This window comes from Trichechus manatus, unplaced genomic scaffold (genome assembly GCF_000243295.1).
Source record: "Trichechus manatus latirostris isolate Lorelei unplaced genomic scaffold, TriManLat1.0 scaffold00002, whole genome shotgun sequence".
Taxonomy (NCBI): domain Eukaryota; kingdom Metazoa; phylum Chordata; class Mammalia; order Sirenia; family Trichechidae; genus Trichechus; species Trichechus manatus.
In genome coordinates, this window is record NW_004443938.1 from 9650909 (window position 1) to 9663733 (window position 12825).

The following is a 12825-nucleotide window of genomic DNA, read 5'->3' on the forward strand; positions in this document are numbered from 1 at the left end:
ATTCTCCTTTACTCCAGGTAGCTGGGACCAATTGATGCATCTTAGATGGCCACTTGCAAGCTTTTAAGACCCCAGATGCCACTCACCAAAGTAGGATGCAGGATGTTTTCTTAATAAGCTTTGCTATGCCAATTGACCTAGCTGTCCCCTGAAAGCATGGTCCCCAGACCTCTACTCCTGCTACTCTGTCCCTCAAAGTGTTCTTCAATATTCTTTTTAACTGGCTTAGGACATCTTAGGACTCTTGAAGTGTTGGCTATTGAAGAGGAATACATACATAATCTTTTATAGACATAAATAAAACCTTTCAGCAGAGAGAAATTATTATGATAAGCTTGGTTTTATTTATCAAAGTAACAATGCTTTGTATTTGATTTTGTGAAGTCCTACTGCTGACTTTGAATGCAATTCCTCAGCCAAGATGCTTAGTGAATTTTCCATGGGTACTATTACTGCCCTGGAGGTTCAGTGGTTAAGGCTCCCCTGCCACTCCGTGGGAGAAAAATGTGGCAGTCTGCTTCCATAAAGATTACAACCTTGGAAACCCTATGGGGCCATTCTACTCTGTCCTATAGGGTTGCTATGAGTCGGAATCCACTCTATGGTGGGATTTACTATTAATGCCTGACTCTCAGGCTAATTCAGAAATGGCTACTTCAGCAACATGTGTGCAGACCCTCGTTGGCCTGGCGAGACCCGAGTCGAAGAGCCCAGCCGCCCATTCACCGCTACCACTGCAGCCTGCAGACGTGTTCCGCTCACTGCTGGGGCTTGGGATTAAACGTAGTTGCTCAGGGTTTTGCTTCATTGTCTTTGATCACATGGAATCATCATTTATATTTGATGCCACTTCATCATTAGCTGGGTTTCCTTTTCAAAGTTGTACTTAAGGGGAAAATAGAAGGTAATTGTAATTGTCAAGTCTCCGTTAGGGATTCTAAGCTATAGCCTAGAGAGAAATTAATCCTCAAAGCCTTTCACGCCCAAGAACAGCAATCTGCAAATTGCAGGTTATCTGTGTCATGTGACCACTACCAGTAGCTCATTAGAGAGCCGGAATGTATTTCCAGTTTTCTCCCAAGCTCCGGTGCTCTCGGTTTTCCATTGAACCCAAAGGATACCACTCACGATCGCCCCACAATGATTTGCAAGCAAATTAAAAGAAAAAATAGTGATTGAAAACTCCTGTGGTTTTGAACGCTTTTCTGTGGGATTTATTTTCCAAAAGAGTTTCCCCTACTTCATGGTTATTGAGGACATTCAGCAAAAGTTTGCTGAAAAAGTTGTAGTTCAGTCAATCCCCCAAAGTTTGTGTTTTTTTGTTTTTTTTTTTTAAATAACTGTCAGCGGCTTTGTGGAAATGATCCACAACTTTGTAATGCATTTTCCTCAGGAGATTCCCAATTAGATTGTAAAATAGTCTTTATGGTGACGGCACAGAATAAATGTTGATTACAGAATACTAATTGAAATCAAAGGCTTAGTTTCAAAGTTGTCCTTAAAAGGTGTTTCAACTCTTACCATGCTTTTTTAATATATAAATTTCCTTATTCTGGTTTTTTTTCTTAATATTAAACAGGCAATTTATTTGTGTTTACACAGTGAGCTCAGATTTTTAAAAGGCATGTATGAGAGATGAGGGAAATGTTTAATAACTGAGGAAAAAATAATAGAAGAGACTAGAATAAGGTGAAATTCTATTTAAATTGTCAAAGACAACAAAATAGGCTTTCAAAGTTTCATTAAGAAAAAGAAAAAGACGGTGAGAGAGGAACAGACCCTCGCTGAGAATGATGTCAGTGTTAAGAGGAAAAAGCTTCCCAATTTCTGTTTTTCCTCTTTTCTCAAGCGAAGGGAATGGTTTTCACATTAGAAAGGACAGAACAAACAGTTTAAGGAGGAAATTGCGCTTAAGAAAAGTGAGAACAGAGTAGGGAACACACAAATATTTGAAGTGCCTTCAGGTCTCCAAATAGTGCCATGTAATAAAATCTTCCAGAGTTACTGCCAGCAATCTGTGCGATGCCATTGAGAAACAGCATGAGAGTTCTGGAGCTGGGGACTTTTTTTTTTTTAAATGAGGAAAGAATGAATCTCAAAAATTGAAAAGCAACAAGTTTGATACCAGTTTCAGCCACCAACCACGGAGAAATAATGTGTGAGTACTCAAAAAGGTACATGTAACTATTGAGGATGGACTCACTCGCTGTGAATGCAGAAGAACTCATTGAGAAGGAGAAGCCATGTATTTGTGGTGAGAACTCCTGATTTTAAAGGGACAGCTAGACCATGAGAAGGAGGATGTGAGACAGAGACCTGGGGTACACACAGAGGTTCAGTTGAAGCAGCCTAGTAATCATGGAAGAGAATTAGAAATAAAACAACAATGGGCGTAAGACAGAGCCTTAGAAAATGCCCATATTTGGATAAGAAGAGGAAAAGACAACAAAGAAATAGAAGGAATGAAATGGGGAAAAGAATAGGGACATGAAATCCACAACCTAACAGAGAATAGTTTTTCTTTTTTTAATGTATTTTATTGTTGTTGACGATATACACAGCAAAACACACACCAATTCAACAGTTTCTCCAGGTTCAGTTCAGTGATATTGATCACATTCTTCGAGTCGTGCAACCATTCTCACCCTCCTTTTCTGAGTTGTTCCTCCCCATTAACATAAACTCATTGCCCCCTAAGGTTCCTATCTAGTCTGTCCAGTTGCTGCTGTCGAGTTGAGCCCCTATAGATAGTCCCGCCTCCCCATGTAGATAGTTCTTAAAAGATCATCATGCTCAAGGCAGACATTGTTACTGGTTAAGCTAAACTATCGTTTGTATTCAAGACTTCAGGGGATATTTTTGGTTTAAGGTTTAAAGATTATCTCAGGGCAATAGTTTCAGGGGTTCATTCAGCCTCCATGGCTCCAGAAAGTCTGGAGTCCATGAGAATTTGAAATTCTGGTCTGCATTTTCCTCCTTTTGATCAGGATTCTGCCATAGAATCTTTGATCAAAATGTTCGGTAATAGTAACCAGGCACCATCCAGTTCTTCTGGTCTCATGGCAAAGGAGGCAGTTGATCATGGAGGCAATTAACCACACATTCCATATCCTCCTCCTTTGGCTGACTAACCTTCCACTGTTGCTCCAGGTGAATAGAGACAATTGTTGTGCCATGGATGGCCTCTTGAAGATACTATGCTGACTGAAATTAGTCAATCACGAAAGGACAAATATTGTATTACCTCACTCATACAAAAAGACAAGAAAAGGCAAATGTATATAGACCAAAGTTTATTATTGGTTACCAGGGGCGGGAGGGAGGGGGAAACGGCAGATTAACAGTAACGGGAAAATCGTGTTGATTAAGCGTAGGGTTGCACAGCCAATTATTGTAGTTGCTGTCAATAAGTTGTACACCTGTAAAGAGTTGAATTGACAAAAGTTGTCTAATAGGTATACTTACAACAATGACAGTAACCAAAAGAGTAGCTGCTGTGGCTGCTTAGGTACAATCAAAAACTTCACGCAATTTGGTTCCTTGGTTTGGAGGTTTAGGGTCATGGTTTCATAGGATGTCCCAGTTAATTGGCCTAATAGTGTTTAGTGCTTCTTTTCTACCTCCTAGTTCCTTGCATAGTGCCTGGGATCTTCAAGGGAGAATAGTTAAGAATGGCAGGTTGGTCCAATGTCAGAATGGTCCTTAATAGTGTGTATGGCAAGACTTCGTCTCACACACTTTGGAAATTTTATCAGGAGAGGCCAGTCCCTGGAGAAGGACATCAGTCTTGAGAAAGTAGAGGGTCAACAAAAAAGAGGAAGGCCCTCAACGAGATGATTTGACACAGTGGCTGCAACATGGGCTCAAGCATAACAACAATTGCGAGGATGCAACAGGACCGGGCAGTGTTTCGTTCTGTTGTACACGGGGTCACTATCAGTCGGAACCAACTTGATGTCACCTAACAATAACAATGGGGAGATGAAAAAGAATGAGGACTAGATAAAGGACATTGCCAGTACTTAACTGGACAAGAGGACACCTGCCTAGGTCCCTCCCTGTTGTCCACCCACATCTCACCACACAGAAGTCCACTGGACTCGGAACCCTCCCTGGGTTCTTGAGTATGTGGGACCCCAGAATTTCCTGCACAAACACCCTTGAGCCTCTTAAGTGACTCTGTCTTCCTGAAGGCAATGAATCACCGGGGTCTTAGGTGGCCAAGGCACAACTCTTGATGGTAGGCTTTGTCCTGGAGCTTGAACATGTGTGCTGCATCAGATAGGTGTGTGAGAATCCCTCACAGAGGTAGGAAGCTGGGAGTAAGAAGAGGAGGGTAATGGCCAGGGACCAGGTCGGCTGTGCCACCATGGCTTCTTTTGGGACCAGACCTCAAAAAGGTCTGACAGTTCTAAGTCCTTGCCCTCCAGATCCTCATACAACTGTGTTTGTCAAAGTGAAAAGATAAAACCTTTTTCAAACAGTTTGTTAGTTTGATTTATAACTTTTAAGTATTCAGACATATGGTAGGTTGATAGTCCTTCCCTGCGCCCACAAGTTAGAGGGCCCATTCTAGGGGCAGGCCTAGCTATTGGGTCCAGAATTCAGAGCGGGCATTATAGAACGCTTTGGAAGGTGGGAGGGCAGAAACCCAACTGTATAATGTTAAAGGTAAAATGAGGAAGAATGAGGGAAGGAAAACAAACATCTAGGTGCTTCCTATGAATTTTCACATACATTACAGATTATTTCAGGAAATTGTGTATCTGCCCCAGGAAAGAGCTTAATAAGAATTTAGAAGGATTATATGTGACCTCTATCACTGCAATGCCTAGAACTGGTATCTAGAAATATCTAAAAACAATAAGACTTCATTATGAGAATGAGATTCTTTAGTGCGGCCTCTGATCCCCGTCACTGGAGGTATTAAGACAGAGTCTGAAACACAATCTACAGAGGGGATTTTTGTATTAAGAAAGAGGTTGATCTGGACAGAATATGCTAATGTTTCTTTCAAAACCAAGATACTTTAATTCTTCAATAAATGGCTATGTATTACATAAATCTATAACACTGAAGAAATTAAAGTGACATCAAGTCCACAAAATCCAATAATTAGATCTAGTTGTCTCCGATTGAAACAAAACAATCAGATTGCATTTGACAGTTATGTGGCTGTCTTAAAGGAAAACAGGTTGACATTTCAAACAATGGTCTGAGCAATTGCCTATTAAGGTAGCCTTAGTTTAAAACCAGAGACCTGGTAGCGCATTGGTTAAGAGAATGGCTGCTAGCCGAAAGGTCGGCAGTTCGAATCCACCAGCTGCTCCTTGGAAACCCTATGGGGCAGTCCTACTCTGTCCTGTAAGGTCACTATGAGTCTGAATTGACTCAAAAGCAGTGGATTTGTTTTTGTTTGGTTTTGTTTTTTTTTTTCTGTCTTAGTTTGAAACCAACTCAACACACCTGGCCTGTCATCAATACAAGGAATTACCGCTTGCTGAAAATTAGTTCCATTTTCAGAATGCTGGTGGGGACATGGAGCACTGGTGCAGTGGTTAAGAGCTCGGCCGCGAACGAAAAGATCAACAGTTGGAATCCACGAACAACTCATTGAAACCCTGTGGGGTACTTCTACTCTATCCTATAGGGTCACTATGAGTCTGAATTGACTCAAAGGCAATGGGTTTGGTTCTTTTGGTTTGGTAGGGAAATGGAACTTTCAAAACTCTGTCTTGCTTGAATAATGGTATAACAATGTTTTTGTTTAAAAATTAAACCTTGTGGCTAAAATATAAAACAGTTCATTTCTGGGATTTAAAGAAATTAATAGGACAAGTAGATTTTCATTCACGTTGTTGTTAGGTGCCATCAAGTCAGTTCTGACTTATAGCAACTCTGTGTACAGCAGAACAAAATACTGCCCAGTCCTGCGCCATCCTCACAGTTGTTGGTATGTTTGAGCCCATGGTTGCAGCCACTGTGCCAGTCTATCTCACTGAAGGTCCTCCTCTTTTTCTATGACCCTCTACTTTACGAAGAATGATGTCCTTCTCTAGGGACTGATCCCTCCTGGTAATACGTCCAAAGCACATGAGACGAGGTCTCAACATCCTTGCTTCTAAGGAGCATTCTGGTTGTACTTCTTCCGGGACAGATTTATTCATTCTTCTGGCAGTCCACTTATATTCAGTGTTCTTCGCCAACACCATAAGTAAAATGTATCAATTCTTCTTCAGTCTCCCTTATTCATTGTCCAGTTTTCACATGCATATGAGGTAATTGAAAATACCATGGCTTGGGTCAGGCGCACCTTAGTTCTTAAGATGTTATCTTTGTTTTTCAACACTTCAAAGAGGTCTTTTGCAGCAGATTTGTCCAATGCAGTACGTCGTTTGATTTCTTGACTGCTGTTTCCATGGGTGTTGACTGTGGATCCAAGTAAAATGAAATTCTTGGCAACTTCCGTCTTTTCTCCATTTATCATGATGTTGCTTATTGGTCCAGTTGTGAGGATTTTTGTTTTCTTTATGTTGAGGCGCAATCCATTCTGAAGGCTGTGGTCTTGAATCTTCATCAGTAAGTGCTTCAAGTCCTCTTCACTTTCAGCAAGCAAGGTTGTGTCATCTGCATATGCAGGTTGTTAATGAGTCGTCCTCCAATCCTGATGCCACATTTTTCTTTATATAGTCCAGATTCTCAGATTATTTGCTCATGATACAAACTGAATAAGTATAGTGAAAGGATACAACCCTGATGTACACCTTTACTGATTTTAAATCATGCTATATCCCCTTGTTCTGTTCAATCAGCTGCTTCTCGGTCTGTGTACAAGTTCCTCATGAGCACAATCAAGTGTTCTGGGAATTCCCATTCTTTGCAATGTTGTCCATAATTTGTTACGATTCACACAGTCAAATGCCTTCGCATAGTCAATAGAACACAAGTAAACATCTTTCTGGAATTCTCTGCTTTCAGCCAAGATCTATCTGACATCAGCAGTGATACCCTGGTTCCACATTCTCTTCTGAATCTCATCTGAATTTCTGGCAGTTCGCTGTCGATATACTGCTGCAGCTGCTTTTGAGCGATCTTCAGCAAACTTTTACTTGTGTGTGATATTAATGATATTGTTCGAGAATTTCCACATTCGGTTGGATTGCCTTTCTTTGGAATAGGTACAAATATGGATCTCTTCCAGTCAGTTGGCCAGGTAGCTGTCTTCCAAACTTCCTGGCATGGGGCCAGTGAGCACTTCCAACGTTTTATCAGTTTGTTGAGACATCTCTGTTGGTGTTCTGTCAATTCCTGGAGCCTTGTTTTTTGCCAGTAGATCCTTAAATTAATTTGCACAGGCTGGTAAAGTCACATATTTTTCAGTGCTCTTCATTGTGAGAACCTGAAGGTGACTTTTTCTTTTTCCTTCATTTATTTATTCATGGGGCACATTTTTTTTTGGCACTAACTTTGTGCTGGACGCTGTGCTAGTTCCCAGGTCCTAGATAAAAGTGTGAGCAAGACTGACTCCCTGTCCTCATGGAGCTTGTATCCAGGTTGGTAGAACTGATATAAACAGAGGTTGGCAAAACAAATATTAAAAAAATGATGACAGGGATAGTTAACTAAAATTGCAGTATGTGCTACACACTTAGTCTCTCGAAATGCTTTTTTTATTCAATTTAATTGAGTTTCCATTGATACGACTTCTAATATGTACACCAACACATTGACCTTGAATATATTATCCTTTAAAGAGAGTGTTGTATTAATATAGTACTATTTTAAAGGAAAACCAGTGTTCATAGCTACTGCATGTTCATTTCCTTACACTCACTCCCTGGTGGGTACTTTGACCTCTGAAGTTTCATTTTTCTTTTTTTTGTTTTACATAAATGTTTAAGTCTTAACAGTAGTGTATTTTCTTCCCCAAACACAAGAAGTTTGCTCACATTAGTGAGTCCAATCTTATTACTTTGGCGGTTAAAATAATATTGTACATGAAACTTTGAACTTGTAGCATTTTTATATGGAAAATCTAACATCTATTTTTGTTAAACCATCACCACAGAGTGGAAAGTTCTTTGCAGTGCATAAAAGTGCATTGCCATCAAGTCAGTTGCAACTCATGGCAACCCCATGTGTGTCAGAGTAGAACTGTGCTCCACAGTTTCCAGTGTCTGATCTTAGGGGAGTAGATTGCCGGGCCTTTCTTCCAAGACACCTCTGGGTGGACTTAAACCGCCAAACTTTCAGTTAGCAGCCAAGCGCATTAACCATTTGCACCACCCAGCACTCCTTTCAATGCGTAGAGTCTTAGATTTAGAGGTAGAACTTCAAGGGTCTGTCAATTGCTTCATGTGCCACCTGGATGACAAAAGGCAGGTAAACGTCAATTATTACAGAGCAGCTACAAAGCAGAAATAGAGTCTCCCACCCCCATACCCCCAGTAAAAAATAGCTGATTAGCTCTGGTCAAACAGCCCTTCTAGTTGTCAGTTCTCCTCATTGACATCTTTGTGGAACACTTGTGTTTAAACCACAGCTTGTTTGCCATAATCATCCATCTGTTGCTTCTATACTCAGGCGATGCCCTTACTGTGTGTTTCTGCTGACTCAGAAGGCTAAACAGAAGATACAACAAGACATTGCTAACTGTCCCTTTGTCCGAAATTTTAGTTTCCTTTTTGCATGTTTGGATAAGTGGATGTGTTTGGAAATCTGGGGCTTAATTCTTTTCATTATCACCCTGATTAATTCACTTTGTAAGTCTAGCTATGTCAGGGATGCAATTTGAAATCACCCATGAGATGCAAAAAATCTTCCAGCTAGTTCAAAGGTAAAAATGTATCATAAAAATGTGTGATCTCAAGTAATAATATCAAAGTTCTATTAATTGTTTTTAGAACATTGTAGTTAGTAAGAGGAGCCCTGGCGGTGCAGTGGTTAAGCACTTGGCTGCTAACCGAAGGGTTGGTGGTTCGAACCCACCAGTCCATCCACGGGAGAAAGATGTGGTAGTCTGCTTCCATAAAAATTATAGCCTTGGAAGCCCTATGGGTAGTTCTACTCTGTCTTGTAGAGTTGCTATGAGTCAGAATTGACTTAATGGCAACAGGTTAGGTTTTGGTAGTTAGTAAATGAATAAATGAATGAACCAAAAGGGCAACACACTTAAAGCCTTAAATGTATACTAGCCATATAATTTTTCTAAGCACATATGGTCTGCTCCCATATATATATATATGTAAAATATGAGACCCTGGTGGCACAGTGGTTAAAGAGCTTGGCTGCTAAGCAAAAGTCGGCAGTTGGAATCTGGCAGCTCCTTCTTGGAAACCCTATATGAGGCTGTCCTACTCGGTCCAGTAGGGTCGCTATGAGTCGGAATCAACTCAACAGCAATGGAGTACAGGTATATATACAACATATGTTATTGTTGTTTTTGTTAGGTGCTGTTAAGTAGGTTCCCACTTATATTGACCTCATGTACAGCAGAACAAAACACTGCCCAGTCCTGTGCCATCCTCACAATCATCGCTGTGTTTGAGGCCATTGTTGCAGCCACTGTATCATTCCATCTTGTTGAAGGCCCTCTTTTTCACTGACCCTCTGCTTTACCAAGCATGAGGTCCCTCTCCAGGAACTGATCCCTCTTGATAACATGTCCAAAGTATGTGCCATCCTCGCTTCCAAGGAGCACTCTGGCTGTACTTCTTCCAAGACAGACTTGCTCATTCTTCTGGTAGTCTGTGGTATATTCAGTATTCTTCACCAACACCATAATTCAAAGGTATCAGTTCTTCTTAGTTGGTCTCCTTTTATCGTGCAGCTTTCGCATGTATATGAGGCATTAAAAATACCATGGCTTGGGTTAGGTGCACCTCAGTCCACAAAGTGACATCTTTGCTTTTCAACACTTTAAACACTTTAAAGACGTCTTTTGCAGCGGATTTGCCCAATACAATACGTATACTCACACACACACACACACACACACAATTATGAGTTTTTATTTTTGGTTGTTTACATATGTATATGTGTGTATATGTATATGTGTGTGTATATATACATATAGTTATAATGTATCTCAAGTACTAATTGGATATGGGGCTCCTTTGGCAAAGTTGGCCTCAGAATATTGAGAGCTGGGGAAAAAGTATTTCTGGGTGAGTGTCAGCGCACCCATTTCAAGTACAGTCTCACAAGTACCACTGCACCCTAGGGCCTCTCAAAATGACAACTACTGTTCACTAAGATCCTACTACTTACAAAGAACTGTACTAGGTGATACATATATACAAACATGTAGACATACACATGTCATTTACTCCTTCCAACAAGCCCACAAGTTAAATCTGCTTTACAGGTGGGAAGTGAAGGTGTTAGAGAGCTCCTTAGCCCAAGGTAACAGAGCTAGTTAATGGCGGAGATAAACAGTCTTAGTCCCCTTCTCCTCTTCTTGCTTCTTCATTGTTTCTTATCTTCTCCTGGCTAGACACCTGGGAGTGGGCCGAGGTTGGAACTGAGAATAGCCTCCACCACTGCTGAGTTGCGTAGGGACTGGACTCCACCCAGTGAGAGAGCGAGAAAGGAGAGAAGACAGAATTGTAACAGGAGAAGGACAAGCAGGAACGTATACACGTCTTATCTGGACTCTGACCGCCCTTTTCCAGGCATGTTTGGGAAGGACTCCACGTCCTAGATAAGCGTGTCTGTGGCTCATACATATTTCAGATGTGTTCTTCATTTCAGGAGGTGCTGCTGTTTAGTGCAGTCTTTCAATCCAGTGACGTTTGTAAAGTCTGTGCAAGCAAGGTGATTCTTTCCTTCCGTACCACCCCAAGTTCCTGAGTTCTGCAAATGGTTTACACTTGACTACTAACCTAAAGGTTGGCAATTTGAGCCCACCCAGTGGTGCTGCCAAAGAAAGCCCTGGCAATCTGCTTCCATAAAGATTACAGCCAAGAAAACCCTGTGGAGCAGTTCTACTCTGTAACATATGGGATTGCCATTAGTCGGAATTGACTCAATGGCAACAGTATCACTCCAAGCACTTAAAACAAGGCTGTGTGTAATAGTGATACTTAGTTCATTTCTTCGGGTTTTTTTCTTCCAGGAAAGATTTCCATAATGGGTTTGCTTTTTTTTTTTTTTAACTATAGTACGTATTATAATAGTCAGTGTTTCCATCGTAAAACCCTATTTTAATATGTTTACCATGTAATTCAGAGCTTCACATTTGTCCTCCCCGAAAGAAATGGTGGTTTTGACCTTCTAATCTGAACCGGGATAGAGACAGGTGGTCACATCCTACCACATCAACTTCAAAACCACCATATGACAGACTCTTGGAGTTTTTACTTGGGAAATCAGCTGCTGCAATCAACAAATTATTGGATTTCTTCCGATAGTGGAAATGACTCAGAATCTAACCTGTCTTTCTTTCTTTGTTTTTTTAAAGCACTCTGACAAACTGTCTTTTAATTGGTGTATTTAGACCATTCAGTTTTTCTTTACTAGTTGCTGTTGCGTTTACAATATCCATTTTTAACTGATCTAAGTCAATTTTCTAGTAACACTGTATCTCTTCACATGTAATGCAAGTGCTTTATAACAAAACACTCCCATTTTCTCCTTCCCAGCCTTTGTGATGTAGCTGTGATTCATTTTACTTAACCTATAATCGCCTAATATATTCTTACTATTATTACTTTAAACAGTTATCTTTTAGTTCAATTAAGAATAAGAAAAATAAAAGATTTACTTTTGCCTTCATTTATTCCTTCTCTAAAGCTCTTGTTTTCTTGATGTTGATCCAGATTTCTGACTTATATTACTTTCCTTCTGCGTGCAGAATTTCTTTTAATATTTCTTGCAGGGCAGGTCTGCTGGCAATTAATTCCCAGTTTTTGTTTGAGAAAATCTTTATTTCTCTTTCACTTTTTTAAAAATTGTGCTTTAAGTGAAAGTTTACAGAGAAAATTAGTTTCTCATTTAGCAGTTAATACACAAATTGTTTTGTGACATTGGTTGCCAACCCCGCAATGTGTCAATACTCTCCCCTCCTCCACCTCAGGTTCCCTATTTCCATTCGTCCAATTTTCCTGTTGTGATGGTTAAAATTGTGTGTCAACTTGGCTGGGCCATGATTCTCAGTGTTTAAATGTGGTCACTCCTATGATTGAATATACTGTGAGGAGCCAATCAGGTGAAAGGGAGTTTACTTGGGGGTGTGGCCTGCATCTGAATATAAGCAGACGTTCTGGCCTTTTGGTCACTCTGGATCCTTTGGCTGCCTCCTGTCTTCTCCAGTTCTTGGGACTTGAGCTGTCAGCTTATCTGCTGAACTTGGGATTCATCAATCTTCACAGCCTGTGAGTGGAGCCCTGCTCTCTGACCTGCTGATCTTGGGTTCGCCAGCCCCTGCAGCTACATGAATCAGGAGAAACCTTGTGGTCTTGCCTGCCAGTCTTGGAATTCGTCAACCTTCACAGCCTGTGAGCGGGAGCCCTGCTCTCTGACCTGCCAATCTTGGGCTCACCAGCTTCTGCAGCTGCATGACTTGGGAGAGGCCTCTACCCTGATCCACAGACTTGGGACATTCTAGCCTCTACAGTCATGTGAGCTGTTTCCTTGATATAAATCTTTCTCTATATATGTATATATTTATACACTTTACTGGTTTTGCTTCTCTGAAGAACCCAGCCTAAGACACCTGTCCATTCCTGCCTTCTCGCCTTTGCTTTTGGGATGGTGTGCCCATTAGTCTCGTATACATGATTGAGCTATGAAGCATGTTCTGCATGTGTATTATTGTTGGCTCTA

General features: G+C 40.8%; 1 protein-coding gene across 1 annotated transcript in view; it reads left to right on the forward strand.

The window, feature by feature from the left end:
• The window catches only part of PRKN (parkin RBR E3 ubiquitin protein ligase), a 1016813-nt gene that overhangs the window by 761823 nt on the left and 242165 nt on the right, over window positions 1–12825 (forward strand). The window lies entirely within an intron of this gene.